This window comes from Malaclemys terrapin, chromosome 3 (assembly GCF_027887155.1).
Source record: "Malaclemys terrapin pileata isolate rMalTer1 chromosome 3, rMalTer1.hap1, whole genome shotgun sequence".
Classification (NCBI taxonomy): domain Eukaryota; kingdom Metazoa; phylum Chordata; order Testudines; family Emydidae; genus Malaclemys; species Malaclemys terrapin.
This window is the reverse complement of record NC_071507.1, coordinates 128567163-128581193: the sequence shown is the minus strand read 5'-3', so window position 1 is coordinate 128581193 and position 14031 is coordinate 128567163.

Below are 14031 nucleotides of genomic sequence, written 5' to 3'. Positions count from 1 at the left end.
TCCAGCCCAGATGTTAGGGTTTTCCACGGGGAACAGAGGTGCTAAGGACCCACAGGACTGCACAGTACCTCCCCCAGTGCCTCTGGGCTGTGCCATGCCCTGGCACCAGTGCATCCCAGCACTTCCTTCCCTGGCTGCAGCCCTGAAAACCCGCCTATAGCTGACTCTGCCCTCTGTGAGCCGTAAGCCAAGCTGAGCCATGACTGCAGGGCACCTTACCATCTTCTCTATCCCAGGACAGGTGCCCTATTGGAGAAGTGTGTTCTCCCTGGGCCCCCTCCTTAGAAAAATTCTGGTTGAGCCTCTGGCAAAAGCCCAGGCTATTATTCCTTTAAGGGACCAGGACCAGGACCCTTGTAGAATGGACAAGATAAGGCTCCTCTCTTCCCCAGCTGGCCGCGGCAGATGTTTGGGATAATTAACCCACCTGGAAAGGGCCAAGGAGTGGCCAGGTGACAACGGGAGGGTGACTCAAAAAGGAGATTCCAAGCCCAGTCAGAGAGTGTGAGCTTCTAGAAGAGCTGCTGAGAGAAGGCCTTCACCAAGATCTAAAAAAACAAACAAAAAAAGGATTATTGTAAAACCCCTGAACTGTGGGAGGGGAAATCTACAGCCTAAGACTGAAAGTAAAGTTCACAGTCTCAAGCAGAGCTGTACGACCGCTGAACCCAAAAGGTACAGTCTACAGGCTGGGGAGGCTAGAACTGAAAGCAGACCACAAAGGCCTCAGGAAAGAGGGCTGTGCATCCAGAGGAGCGAGTCTACTGCCACGTGAGGTCTGAACACATAGGCCCCGAGAGGGAGGACTGTATAAACCTGAAACTAAAATGGGAGCTGAGGAATCTGAATTAGTTGGACCTGAAGAGAGTAGAAATACTGTTTTAAAGACTCTGGGTGCAGCCCTGTGGGGAAGCTACCAGTTGTAACATACATCAGCATGTATTGACCCTTTGTACCGTAGTTTCTTATTGTACACGTGCATATATGTGAACATTTGCAAACCCAGAATTAAGTGTTCTACATCATCTGTGGCGTACAAGCCAGTGTCTTGATTCCACATTCATTCAACTTCCTTGAGATGGGAATTTAAATCAGCCCCACAAAACTGCCAAAAGCTGTAGGTAATTGTATAGATAGATATTAACAGAGGGGCCCACTCTGAGGAGAATACTACAACTAGTGAGACAAAGGGTTCTCTGGATGGAGAAGCCATGGTTAATAGACTGCTCAGTGAGCATGAAGAGACTGACCAGGCTTCCGTGAGGTAAGGTCAGTCTAGAGACAAACTACCTAGATTTTTGTTTTTTTGAAGCGCAGATAATCTGACCATTCTGTGAGTGGATGGGACTGGTCAAGGAGACAGAAGATGTAGATATGATCTACTTGGGTTTTCCCCCTCTAGAATTGACCCCAGTCAGTATCCAGTTTGGGCAATGGTGTTGATGTTTGGGTATTGGCATAATAGGATAGCAGAGTCTAGTCCAGGGGTCTCAAACTCAAATGACCAGGAGGGCCACATGAGGACTAGTTCATTGGCCTGAGGGCCACATCACTGATACCCCCCCGCCTTTCTGCCCCCGGCCCTACCCCCACTCCACTCCTTCCATGAGGCCCCGTCCCTGCCCCACTTCTTCCCACCCCTTCCCTGCTCCCATTCCAACTCCTTCCCCAAAGTCCCCACCCCAACTTAGCCCCCTCCCTGCCCCCAGAGGGTGCAGGAGGGGTGTGGCAGGGGCTCAGGGCAGTGAGTTGAGGTGCAGGGTGCAGCAGAGGGCTCAGGGCAGGGAGTGCAGGAGGTGTGCAGGGTGTAGCAGAGGGCTCAGGGCAGGGAGTTTGGGTGCAGGAGGGATGAGGGATGCAGCAGGGGATCGGGGTGCAGGGTGCAGCAGGGGGCTCAGGGCAGGGAACTGGGGTGCAGGGTGCAGGAGGGATTACGGGGTGTGGCAGAGGGTTGGGGTTCAGGCAGGGGGCTCAGGGCTGGAGTGTGGGGTGCAGCAGGGGGCTCAGGGCAGGGAGTTGGGGTGCAGGAGGTATGTGGGATGTGGCAGGGGGCTCAGGGCAGGGGATTGGGGTGCAGGCAGGGGGCTCAGGGCAGGGAGTTGGGGGGCGGGGTGCAGGATGGCTTCGGGCTCTGGCCTGGAGCCGCTTATGTAAAGCGGCTCTGGGGTGGCAGCGGCACACACTGGGGCCAGGGCAGGCTGCCTGCTTCCCTGCCTGCCCCGGCGCTACACCGCTCCGCTCTGGGAAGCAGCTGGAACCATGTCCCTGCGGCCCCTGGGGGAGGAGGGATGCAGGGCTCCACACGCTGCTTGCCGCTCCTCCAGGTACCTCCCCCAAAGCTCCCATTTGCCACAGTTCCCCGTTCCCGGCCAATGGGAGCGGCGGGAGGGGGGCGGTGCCTGGAAACCAGGACAACACATGGAGCCCTCTGCTCCCTCCCCTCTCCCCGGCCACGGGGACTTGATGCCAGCTGCTTCAGGGAGCGGCGCGGGGCTCAAGGGGGGCAATCCCAGGGGTGTAGTTTGCCCACACCTGGCCTGGAGGTAGGTCGGAGGGGGTGCAGGCCGCTTGGCGGGCTGCAGGAAATGGCCCTGTGGGCCGCATGCGGCCCGCGGGCCACATGTTTGAGACCCCTGGTCTAGTCCCCTGCAGAGAAAATCAGGTCTCATCTATTGAATCAACCCGATGTCTGTTTCTTGAACAGAGCTTCAAGAAGCAGAGGTATTTTTGCTGAGTCATGGTAGCAGGGAGCCATGTGTAGAGACGTGCATGTGCGGGTGCCTTACCCTGGAACTGGTGGTGTCATTTCCACCTCAGGTAGACACACTCACGGTAGCTCTTATTGAGCTAGCATGCTAAAAGTAACAGTATAGCTGGCAGCAGGTTAGTCACAGGCAAGTATAATCCCATCTGAAATCCTAGGCATGTACTCTGGGCAGCTAGCCTTTCCTGGCACTCACATCACCATGGCTACACTGCCACTAGTGTACTAGCTCGACCAAAGCTTGTGTGCGTATCTCTCAACTGGAAATTACACCAGCAGTCCAGTGCAGGCCTGTGTGACTATTATTATAATAGCCCTCAAGTGATAGTGGGAGCCCCTTGCTTGAGTCATTTGAAACTGGACTGGAAAATCTCTGAGGGATAAACTGAAGGAAATAATCCTGTACTGGGGTTGAGGAGGACTAGATGACCTAATGAGTCTTTTCCATGTCTAGTTTCTATGATTCAGTGTTTCACAGTAATCAATATATATCAGGTATCTGCCACACGATCTGAATTGACAACAGGTTCCTGGCTGAAAGAAAGCTCTTGCTAATTACCTGACAGATTGGGTTACACAACGTGAGCTGACCTGAGTGATGTAACCGTGCATGGCGTACTGTCTAACGCAACCTGTATTCCTGAAGTAATGCATTCTTCAGAAATTTAAAAGGATAAAACAAAAATAAAAAATACTTTCATTTAGATTGGGCCCCTGCAGGTGAATCAGGTCATGGTCAGCTACCAAGCCCATTCCAGGGGCAGTTAATTAGCATGAGGCAGGTTGTTTTGTTTCCTAATGGTACATCTGTAAGCAGTTTGGGTGGGACATGTGTATTTCCACTAGTCACTACTGCACTACAGTCATAGCCCTGTGGTTTCACTCTACGTGCAGGTAATTTCCATTGTGTCTATTATTAGGATCAATATGTGACAGTCCTGGGTGTAGTTGCAAAATATCAGGAGAGGAAGGCTGATGTGCCACATGACAAAGGGCTGAGGCATGCTGTAAACAAATAGTGTTGAACATTAGGTGCGTCATTCCATTTTGGTCTTCCTCAAGCTAGACTTCTGTTGCAGTATGGTGGAATATCACTGAACTGATGTGCTTGGTCTATTACTTTTTGTTGTGATGGAATCTGAGGGCCAAAAATCACCTTTCTCTTACGCCAATTTTACCCTGGGGAAATTCTATTGATTCTAGAGAAGTTACTGCTGAGTTACACTGTAGTGAGTGAAGGGAGAGTTGGGCTCTGAAAATGCACTTGTATCCCAATTCCTGAGAACAGACAGATCTCTTCCTCTATTGTCACTCTTTGGTGGTTTTCTCTAACTTGGTATGAAGAGTCTCATTCACGTGGCTACTTAGAGCTAGGTTCATTTCCTCAAGGAACTCAGAAGCACGTAACCAAGATGACATTCAAGAGCATGCAGCTTTCAGTGTGTTGTGTAACAAGCGTTTTAATTGCCAAACAAAATTTGACTGTATGTAAATGAGTGAATTATCCACTTGGATAAGTAAATTCCCTGCTGCCTTCATTCCAGGTGATGTTGTTGCCCTTCATGACATGACAAACATGCATGTCAAATATTAATAATGAAACATCATCTCCACCCCGTCATAAAGGTGTGTTAAGGCTGGTTCCTGTTTAACATCAAAGTTTCTACTGCTCAGGTACAATTGGCCTCTGCAATCCTGAGTTACAGCTTTACCAGTTGTGTGAGTTGATTATGGAATGACAAAAATTTTGGAAAACATCATGATAGCTAAGCTCATCTTGATCCTATTCCATGGTTTGTTGGGATGGGGAGGAAGAAAATGGAGCTGAGGTTCTAAAGTTAGATGATTGGAATAATTATTGCAAAGCTAATCAAAGCAGTCTATAAAAGCACTTCCTGTACATAAGAATCCCACCCTGCCAAGCTCACAATACATAAATAAAACAATTTCTCAAACCAGAGACCAAAAAAAAAAAAGTGGCTCATACAATACAACTTTTATATTTTGTTTGCCATTTTTTGTGTGTATCTGCATGAAATCCATTGGGCTGGAGAGAAAAGTTTTTTAATTTGCATAATGGAAATATTTCCACTCTGATCAGAAAGCCTCTGATATGAAAGTAAAGTAAAATCAGCAATGTTACATATCAGTTGTGTACAATATTAGAGAAAACATGAATTATTTGGAAAACCAATTATTAATAATACTTTTACTTGGATAGCAGTGTTACCTAGCAGTTAGAGTAGTTTACGGAGAGCCAGGACTTTCTTGAAAGTTGCACCTTCTTCTCTTGATTGATTTCTTATATTTAGACTTTGTTAGTTCCATACCTCAGTGACAATTTAGATATGCACGTAGAAGGTAGGTGCCAGTTCTAATACCATATACACTTATACTAAATGAGAATAGGAAATGAGAAGAGAGAGAGTGGCTATAGGGGAAAAGAGATTGGAATGTGTGAATGGTAGAATAATATGTGAGGAAAGGGGAGAAAAAGAAGAAGGGAAACAAATGAGGAGAAAAGGCAAAAAGAAGAAGTAGTAGTAACTGTAACAGATTCTCCTTTACACCCTTTAAGGCACTCTGGCAATGTAAAGAAGGAGGAAATTATATTGTCTCCCACTGTAAGGTCACTTTGTACTGAGAAAGTGGTGTATAAAGACCTTCATGTAAATAAGAACTTAGGTTATAATTTCCAAAGGCTAGCTGATAAAGTGACTTAGTTCACCTCTCAAAACCTGCCTTCAATTTCACCTCAGGAAATAGGTTCAAATGCAAAAAAAGTGGCCTTTTAAAAATGTTCCTTCAATAGAAATAATAATAATGACCGAATAATTCAGATGACTGACAATCGGTTATAAAGAGTATGTCTACACTGCAATAAAACAACTGCGGCTGGCCCATGTCAGCTGACATGAGTTTGCAGGACTCAAATTATAGTGTAGATTTTGGACTCAGATGGGAGCCTGGGCTCTAGGACCCTGCAAGGAGGAATGATAGTGGCTCCTTACAAAATCTTCTTTTCTCCCTGTATTCTTGGTCAATGTGAAATTGGAAATCTATATGATCAAATAAGCCTTGACAAAGTTTCCTAGTGTTGCTCCTGAATTTTAGTCCAAGCTGGATCCAAAATCTTGTGAAATCAATGAAAACTCATCCAGTGAGCATATCTGTGACAATATGCCTGAGATCTGGTTTTGTTCTTTCTTCTAAATAAGCATTATAGCAAGTCCATTTAATATAATGGCATTTTAGCCATCTCATGCTGGTTTGCTTAGTAGTTTCTATTTATGTCCTGTTGGAAGATCAAAAGTATAATATGACACGCCATGAAAAGGTTTCCTGTTGAGAGGACTCTACCTAAAATATGCTAAAATACTGAAGAGTTTTTAAAATTGTACAATATCATAACCAAAGTTATTAGAAAGTCTTTGTGAGAGAAGGGATCCTTCCTTAATAAAAAAAACCTAAAATAGGTTTCAGATACATGCATATCAGGCTTTGATCATCATGCTGTGTTTGAAACTAAAGTAGTTGTGTTGTAATCACACCTGTGGTCTGTCACAGGGATGTTCGGGAACATGTTGATGCCTTGTGACTCTGGTTAACTAGTATAAAACTACTACAGCAGAATTTAAATGTACTGGAAAAAAGTGAAACCAACAGTTAATCATCCTGTTTATGCACGCTGATTTTTTTTTACCTTGACTAATTTATGTTGTAGTGGGAGTAATTAGCTTTATTAGTAACACTGACTATACTATTACCTTCAGGCAAACAGCTTATTAGCTGACTATCACCAAGTTTCTCTTATACTGTTAGCCTGAAAATTTACTCCAGAATTAAATGTCTGCTGGATATAGGGTGTATATTTTAATTCCCCATCTATAAATAAATGATTTAGCCTTATTTTGGGAATTTTCAGGGAGCTATGCACCCAATCCTGAATTCCTTGCACACCCAAAATGGCCATCGACTCTGTTTGGCATTTTGGCTGTGCAAGGAGAGGAGGATTAGAGTCTGAGATCTGCCCAGGTGGACTTTATATCTGCACACAGTCCAATTTGAGGTCAGTAAGGCTCTACCAGGGTCCACCCACGTAGATCTGAATGTGGGAGCTTGGCCTAGATTTCCAGCTTGTCCAGCTGATCAGAAAGGGCAACAAGTTATTCAATCAGCCAGACAAACCCATGAATTGTGCAGTGTAAACAAGCCATTAGGTCACTGGTCCTGGGGTGGAGACTATAGTGGTGTGCAAGGTGCTTCTCAGGCACGGTTCGGTGCATGGCTTACAGAGAGCAGAGATGGCTGCAGGCAGGTTTGCAGGACTGTAGCCAGGGAAGGAATCACTGGGATGTGCCAAGCCCAGGCCCCTGTGCCAGGTTAGGATGCAGCCCAGAGTTCACAGGAGGAGGTACCATGCAGCTCACAGGCTCCCATCACCCCTGCTCTCTGTGGAAAGCCACAGCAGCTATGCTGTTGACCCCCTCCCCCTTACTGCCCTCATAGGACAGGGGCCTCAAGAAAGGGCCAGATCCTCCCCTCTCAGCCCACAGTGCTGGGACTCCCCCCTTGGGTGGATGCACGCATCCCAGCATGTTACCTCTTGTGCAGGAGGCAGGTCCCTGGCCATGGGGCAGCCTTGTGCTGCTGTCTTAGTCATGGCCAGGAGGGGAGGTGGCAGCTGTGTCTCTGCTCAGAGCCAGCCAAGGTGTGAGCCCTGGGCTTCGACCCCTGCCCCCCATAGTATTCCTTATGGAAGCATGGTTAGTGCAATTCTATTCCTCACTGACACCTTTCAGTCTGCAACCCTCCATAATCAAAACAAGGCCCTGTGAAGTGAGACACGTTGTGCTTATTCCAGTTCCGTGAGTACTTTCTCCAAGCAAATGGAGCACCGTAGGAAGCTGGAGTTCTTGGGGATTATGAAATAAAAATTACACAAAGGAAAGAAGGTCACATATCCATTCATTAACTGGGCATTACAGTACTGAGTACAATCATAAGCACTGGCAGCCAAACAGAGGGCCAAATTCAGGGGTGATGTAAATGGTGATAAATTACATACCAGTAAATTCTCGGGAGTTCAAGTTGATATAATTTACTGTGGGGGCAGAACAGCAAGGTTACAATAAGAAAAGCAACCAACAAGAGGGTAGAAAAAAGTGTACGAGAAAGCAAGTCCTTCTGTTTTACTTTCTTACGCCCTCCTATTATTTGCTTTTCCTACTACAACCCTAATCTTCTTCTCCCTCAGTATGTAAGTGACACTCACAGTGACTTACTGGGATTCTGTGTACACCACACCTGAATTTGTCTCCAAAGATTCCATTAGTGCCTAATGATAAAATCAAACAACGCATTTTACAGGTTTAGGCAAGCAGCTAATGCGGCAGAACAAATCATATTTCAAAAAGTATTTTAAATATATTATAAACAATTTAATTGTTAATGATTTAGCAATTTAAAAACGTCTTGGAGACATCATCTAAAAAAACCTCTCACCTGTAAACATCTTAACTGGTACATGGGCTCAAATAAATGCTTGTTGTAGTTCACAAAGTTAAATGTAACCAAACTGTATACCACTGGAACCTGCTTCACACAGCATAGACTGAATAAAATATCCTTTTAAAAGAGAATCAGGAAGAAAAGTCGTTGCATATGCCAGACACTGGCACTTTCTCTTTGCTTTGTAGTGTTCCAGCACCACAAAGCATCATCAATGTGGAAATCTGGGTGGTAAAGCGCTAGCACAGTGGCTTCTACACTAGCACCCACTCCCAGCCCCTGTCACAATGGGCATGTCAAGGAAGGGGGAATGGCTGATGTGGTCTTTATGCCCTGAAAATCCCTGGCTACTCAAATGTCTCTTTAGGGCTATGGGCTGTTGATATTAGTTAGAGCAGTGTCTAATTTACAGTCTGGCTGGCCCCAAGATCAGAGACCTGCAAAACTGGCTTAATTGATTTTTGCCCCACACCCCTTCTGCTGTGCCAAGCACAACTCAGATGCAGCACAAGCCTTCAACCTCTGTTCCTATGGCAAAAGAAGTGGAGTAGTTGTGTGGCTGGAGTTTATAGTATGTGAAAAATAGGGAAAATTATGGAATTGCACTGTGGGTTAGATTACATCTCTCACTTGTCTATTATTTTACAGAACAGGCACATATACCAATATCCAAAATCATCTGACAAACTGTGTACTAAACTACTGGCTCCAACTGTTTCTATAGCAGGCCTTATTCAGGCAAAACTACCACTGCATTGAACTCCGTTCTGCATGAATTAAGACTGCAGGTTCCATTTAGTTTAAGAAAACAGAACTGTATTTTTTAAAGCTTTTTTACTACATTGTCTTCAAATGTGTCACCTTCCAGCCTTGGCCATAAAACCTAGCATGCATGTCTTAATGAAAAAAGCATAAAAAGCCATTGTTATTAAATATGTCATGTTACAAATGCACATACGTTGGACAAGATTCTGGTTTGCATTCCTAGTCCCTTTGTACTTGGGTGGTACAAAGGAGCTAGAATCTGGTTGCAGCCTGTCAGCAGGGAGTTTCTCTGGCATAGAAGAACTTTCCACTAGCATAAAGCCATCACAGCCAACTCCTGTGCCAACTGCCTTTTACTCCCAGTGCGGAGGGGCGTGTCAGAGCTATCTTATACCAATGCTTGACTGGGGTAAGTCAGAGAAACCCTTAGGTTGCTCCATTTCACATGAGGGCCAGCACATATTGAATCTTTGGTGGGCCCTCCCCCTTCCCTGTGACAGTAAGAGTTGAGACAGAGGGGGTGAATCTGGCCCATTATATGTACCTGTATAATGGATAGCAAAGGTTTGGATCCACCTACACAAAACTGCAGTACACAGGACGAACAGGTATTTTCCACCCAGTAAAACTTTAATTATGAAACTAAAAGTACAAGTTACACAACTAATTTTCAACATCATCTGACTTTCCTGCTCTGCTTACTTTGGTCTTTAGTTCCCCCTTTTTAAAGGGAAAATTTCTTCTTTGGTAAGCAGAATAGACAACTACATAAAATCTTTCAAAAGTACAATGATATTTGACCTACTCTCAACTGTGTTTAAATGGACCAAATGTAAAAGAGTGGTATTAACCATTACAGATTTTTATGATTATTTCTGTACAATACTCACCTTGCCTTGTTACTCCTGGGTTCAACTCCTAATACCTTTAACTGAGCATACACTGTGATCAGGGATGAGCAAATGAGTTTGGGATAAAGTAATCTAAACCCTCTCCCAAGAAAATTATTTCAGTTCAGATGAGAAGACAAATATGCTAGGCCAAATCTTGCTCACCTTGCCATGCAACCAATCTCATTGATTTCAGTGGTAATGCCTAGATGAATAAAGTGAGCACGACTGAGATCCCTGCTATTTAACAATCCTGCTTGACTCCAGCAATTATCCTTCTCATCATATAATAAGGACTGGACCCATAGCCAAAGGAATCAACTTCTTACAACACAGCCTTTGCCATCGGGCCTACATCTAGCCTTCTTTTCCTCCCCCAAATCCCAGTCCTGACCACTTCCTTTGATCCTGTCATAAAAAACTTTGCTGCCTTGATGACAGCTGTTGTTCCAGGCCAAAAATCCCCTTCTACCATGTCTTCAGATAGCAAAGAACTATGACTTACTCCATAAAATAAGGGAAACTTCCAGCTTTACAGACCAGCTTTGCTTGTATAAACTGTTTGTTCAGATCTAAATTTAGTTCCTTTCCGCATCTTTCCAAAACTCTGAACTTTCAATTTTTGACCTAAGGGATGTTATGCCAACTCACCCCCTCCTACTCCTGCCCTAGCCGGGGGGATGAAAACATGCCTGCAAATGTAGTGTTCAATTGACTGTCAACCTCCACCCTCAATGTTTTCCAATTTCAGTCATAAAGAGACTCTCTGACTACATGGGGAAGGTAAATGACAGAATCCCTCTCTTTCTCTGACTCTGACACACACGTGCACACACTTAAAGCTCTAAATAGTGGAGTGGGGAAGGTTCCCATGTGGGGCTTCTAGAACATTAAATTTAAAATGTGTCACAATGTCAGCTCAATGCAACACCGCAAACGAGATCTCTTGTTATTGGATGGAGTTTTCAGTACTACAGATGGTCAAATATATTTGAATTTTCAAAATTTCAATTAAAATATTTACACAAAAATTATCACTTTTTATCTAACCTATATCCTCATTTCCTGCTTTACACATTAACAGAACCAGAGGCTGCAGAAAGTCTCAATTAATGCAGGCCCTTCCATTTTAATGAGATTATCTGAGGTTTATTTTTAAGTTTATAAAATGTGTTTTGTTTTGTGGAGGAAGAAAAGTGCTTCTTACACTCTGAATATTTTAAAAATGTCCCTCATCATGATATCCGAGAACTGCACACTGCCATCATCAAACTGTGTGAGGAGCATTTCTTTGACATGTAGACTCATCAATATTGATTCATTCATATCAAACTGATTACCCAATACACTGCATATTCTATCATTGCTGGTAAATGGTTTCCACATAAGATCAGTAGCACAATCACATACATCAAGCACTGAATGAAGTTGTTGTACGTGAATGTAGAGGCCCTCTGCTGAGGAAAATCTTCTTTTATATCCTTAGCATTAACTTCATTGGTACCTTCCATTTTCCCAGGACTGTGTCTGCATCACTAGCCTAGAAACTCTCTCCAGTCGCCAAACTGAAGAGAGCAGTTGAATACTGTTTGTTCTTGTCACAGGGTATTATTTATTTTCCAGGTGATGACTGTTTACTAGAGCTGAGAGAATAACTGGTGTTTTCAGTTCAGTGGCCGAATGGAAAATTCCAGGGAAAAAATTGAAAGTGAATTTTTTCATTTTTTCTTGTCAAAATAAAAAGCCCAAGACATTTCATTTGGGTCAAATGAAATGTATTGAATGTTGATTTTAAATGACATTTTTGAAAGGAAATGTCAAAACAGTTCATTTTTAAAAAAGTCAAAACAAAACATTCTCACATTCTGATTTTTTCATTATTTTTTCAGCTGAAACTATTTGCCGAGTTTGACCTAAATTCACAAATAGTTTCAGTGCCCCCCCAAAACACATTTTTCAGCAAATATACTAATCGCTGGGGGAAAAATGTCCTACTTTATTTTTAACATGAAAAGACCACAGTCAGATTTTAACAAAATCCTAGAAATTGGAATGAAACTACACTTCCATTATCAGGTCATTCAGATCCTCCTCCTGACAATGCAAGATTGTTCCCCAAAGTATAGTCTCAAGTGCTGTGTCCAGTTCAATTTTAAATTATTGTAATAATAAAGCTTCCACTTCCCTTTGGAAAATATCCAGTACAATAGATTTCACTATTAAGAAATTTGCCTTGATTAATCATCCTAAACTTCCCTGTGCTTGATTTTGTCACATTATCCCCAATTTTGTTTTCCTTAGGCAAAGGCCTCTTTGTTAAGTTTGCAGAATTTGTTTGATGATTAGGGTGTTGCTGCTCCACCTTTAACAAAACTGAATGAGACTGTCCCAGTGGTGTGCTGTACTGCCACGTAAGGTATCAAAATGAGACACTATGGGTGTGTCTACACTGCAATAAAACACCTGCGGCTGGCCTGTGTCAGCTAACTTGGGTTCTTGGGGCTCAGGCTGGGGGGCGATAAAATTGCAGCGGACATGTCCAGGCTTAGTCTGGAGCCTGGGCTCTGGGACCCCATAAGGGAGGAAGGTCCCAGAACCCAGGCTCCAGCCCAAGCTTGGACATCTATGCTGCAATTTTATAGTTCCGCAGTCTGAGCCCCCAGGGACGGAGTCGGCTGACACAGGCAGGCCGTGAGTATTTTACTGCAGTGCAGACATTCCCTAAGGGTCCGCACCCATTGAAATCAATGGGAGAAAGACAGGGCCTTACCCCCATAAATCATACTTGCTCATTATCCTAAGACAATTAACCCTAACTAACCCTTACTACTCTGTTGTTAAGCATCTGAACTGTGAAATATCCTGTTGTTCTGCTGCCAATACAATGTACTACCTCCCCTCCACCACACACACACCTCTCCTTATGTAACCTTACTAAATAAAAACTTGAAAGACTCAAGAATCCTAAACTGCACAAGTAAAAACAAGCCAAGGATTTAAAGCAGGGGTGGGTGATATGGTTCTGTCAAACAAGTCTTCTCTCACTAGAATCTCAGGGGCTTTATTAAACAGAAGCACTTTCTGTCCTTATTGTTTCAGCACAGCGTTCCTGGTAATAAGCACTTTCATCTGTAAGTGTCAAAATCTTAATATATGACAAATAAAACAAACTCCGCAGCATTCTTCAATGAGAGATTTGTTCATTTTGGTTTTGAGAACATTGTGTAATACTCATTATATTGCAGCTTATTCCATTACATCTTCACACACTCTTCCCTCTCCCACAAGAAACACAGTGCTGTGACATGTCCCCATGCAGATGCATCAGACACATCAGCAGCACCTGTGACATGATAGACCTGAACTGTACAGCTGAATAAATGGTGCAGGTCATAATCCAAACCTAATTGAACATGTGGTAGTCACTCCTACTGGACTCAACCCTCTATATCAGTGGTGGGCAACCTGCGTCCCGCTGGTCGCATGAGGCCCGTCAGGGTAATCTGCTGGCGGGCCACCATTAGTTTACATTTGCATGGCTGCCCACAGCTCCCAGTAGCCGTGGTTCACCATTCCCAGCCAATGGGAGCTGCAGGAAGCGGCGTAAGCCGCAGGTTGCCCATCACTGATCTGTATGTTGAGGTTGGTCAGATATCCTCATACCATACTATCTTACATGCCACAGGACCTCAGTGCCTTGCAGAAGGAATTATCTCCTGAGACGAGGGAAGCAGACTGCAGGTATGTGAAGGACTCAGACCATGTTCTGGCTATCCCTCTCCAGTGTGCAGACAGACAGCAGATGCTGGCTTCAGGAAGCACTAGCCAGAGGACTCCATGCTCTGATGTGCAGGCAGAAGGAAGAGTCAACGTTTGGATTCAAGTTCTGAAACTATCATTTTGTTAGTGTATTGTGGTCAGCAGTAGAACCCGAATTAGTAATTGAATCTCATTTACAGTGAAGCCCTCCTACTGGGCTTTATAATGAGTGTAAATGTATCCACATTAAGTACCCTTTGCACTGCCATATACTGCCAGAGTGGTGTAAAGAAGCCTGAGGGTACGTCTATACTTACCCGCTGGTTCGGCGGCAAGCAATCG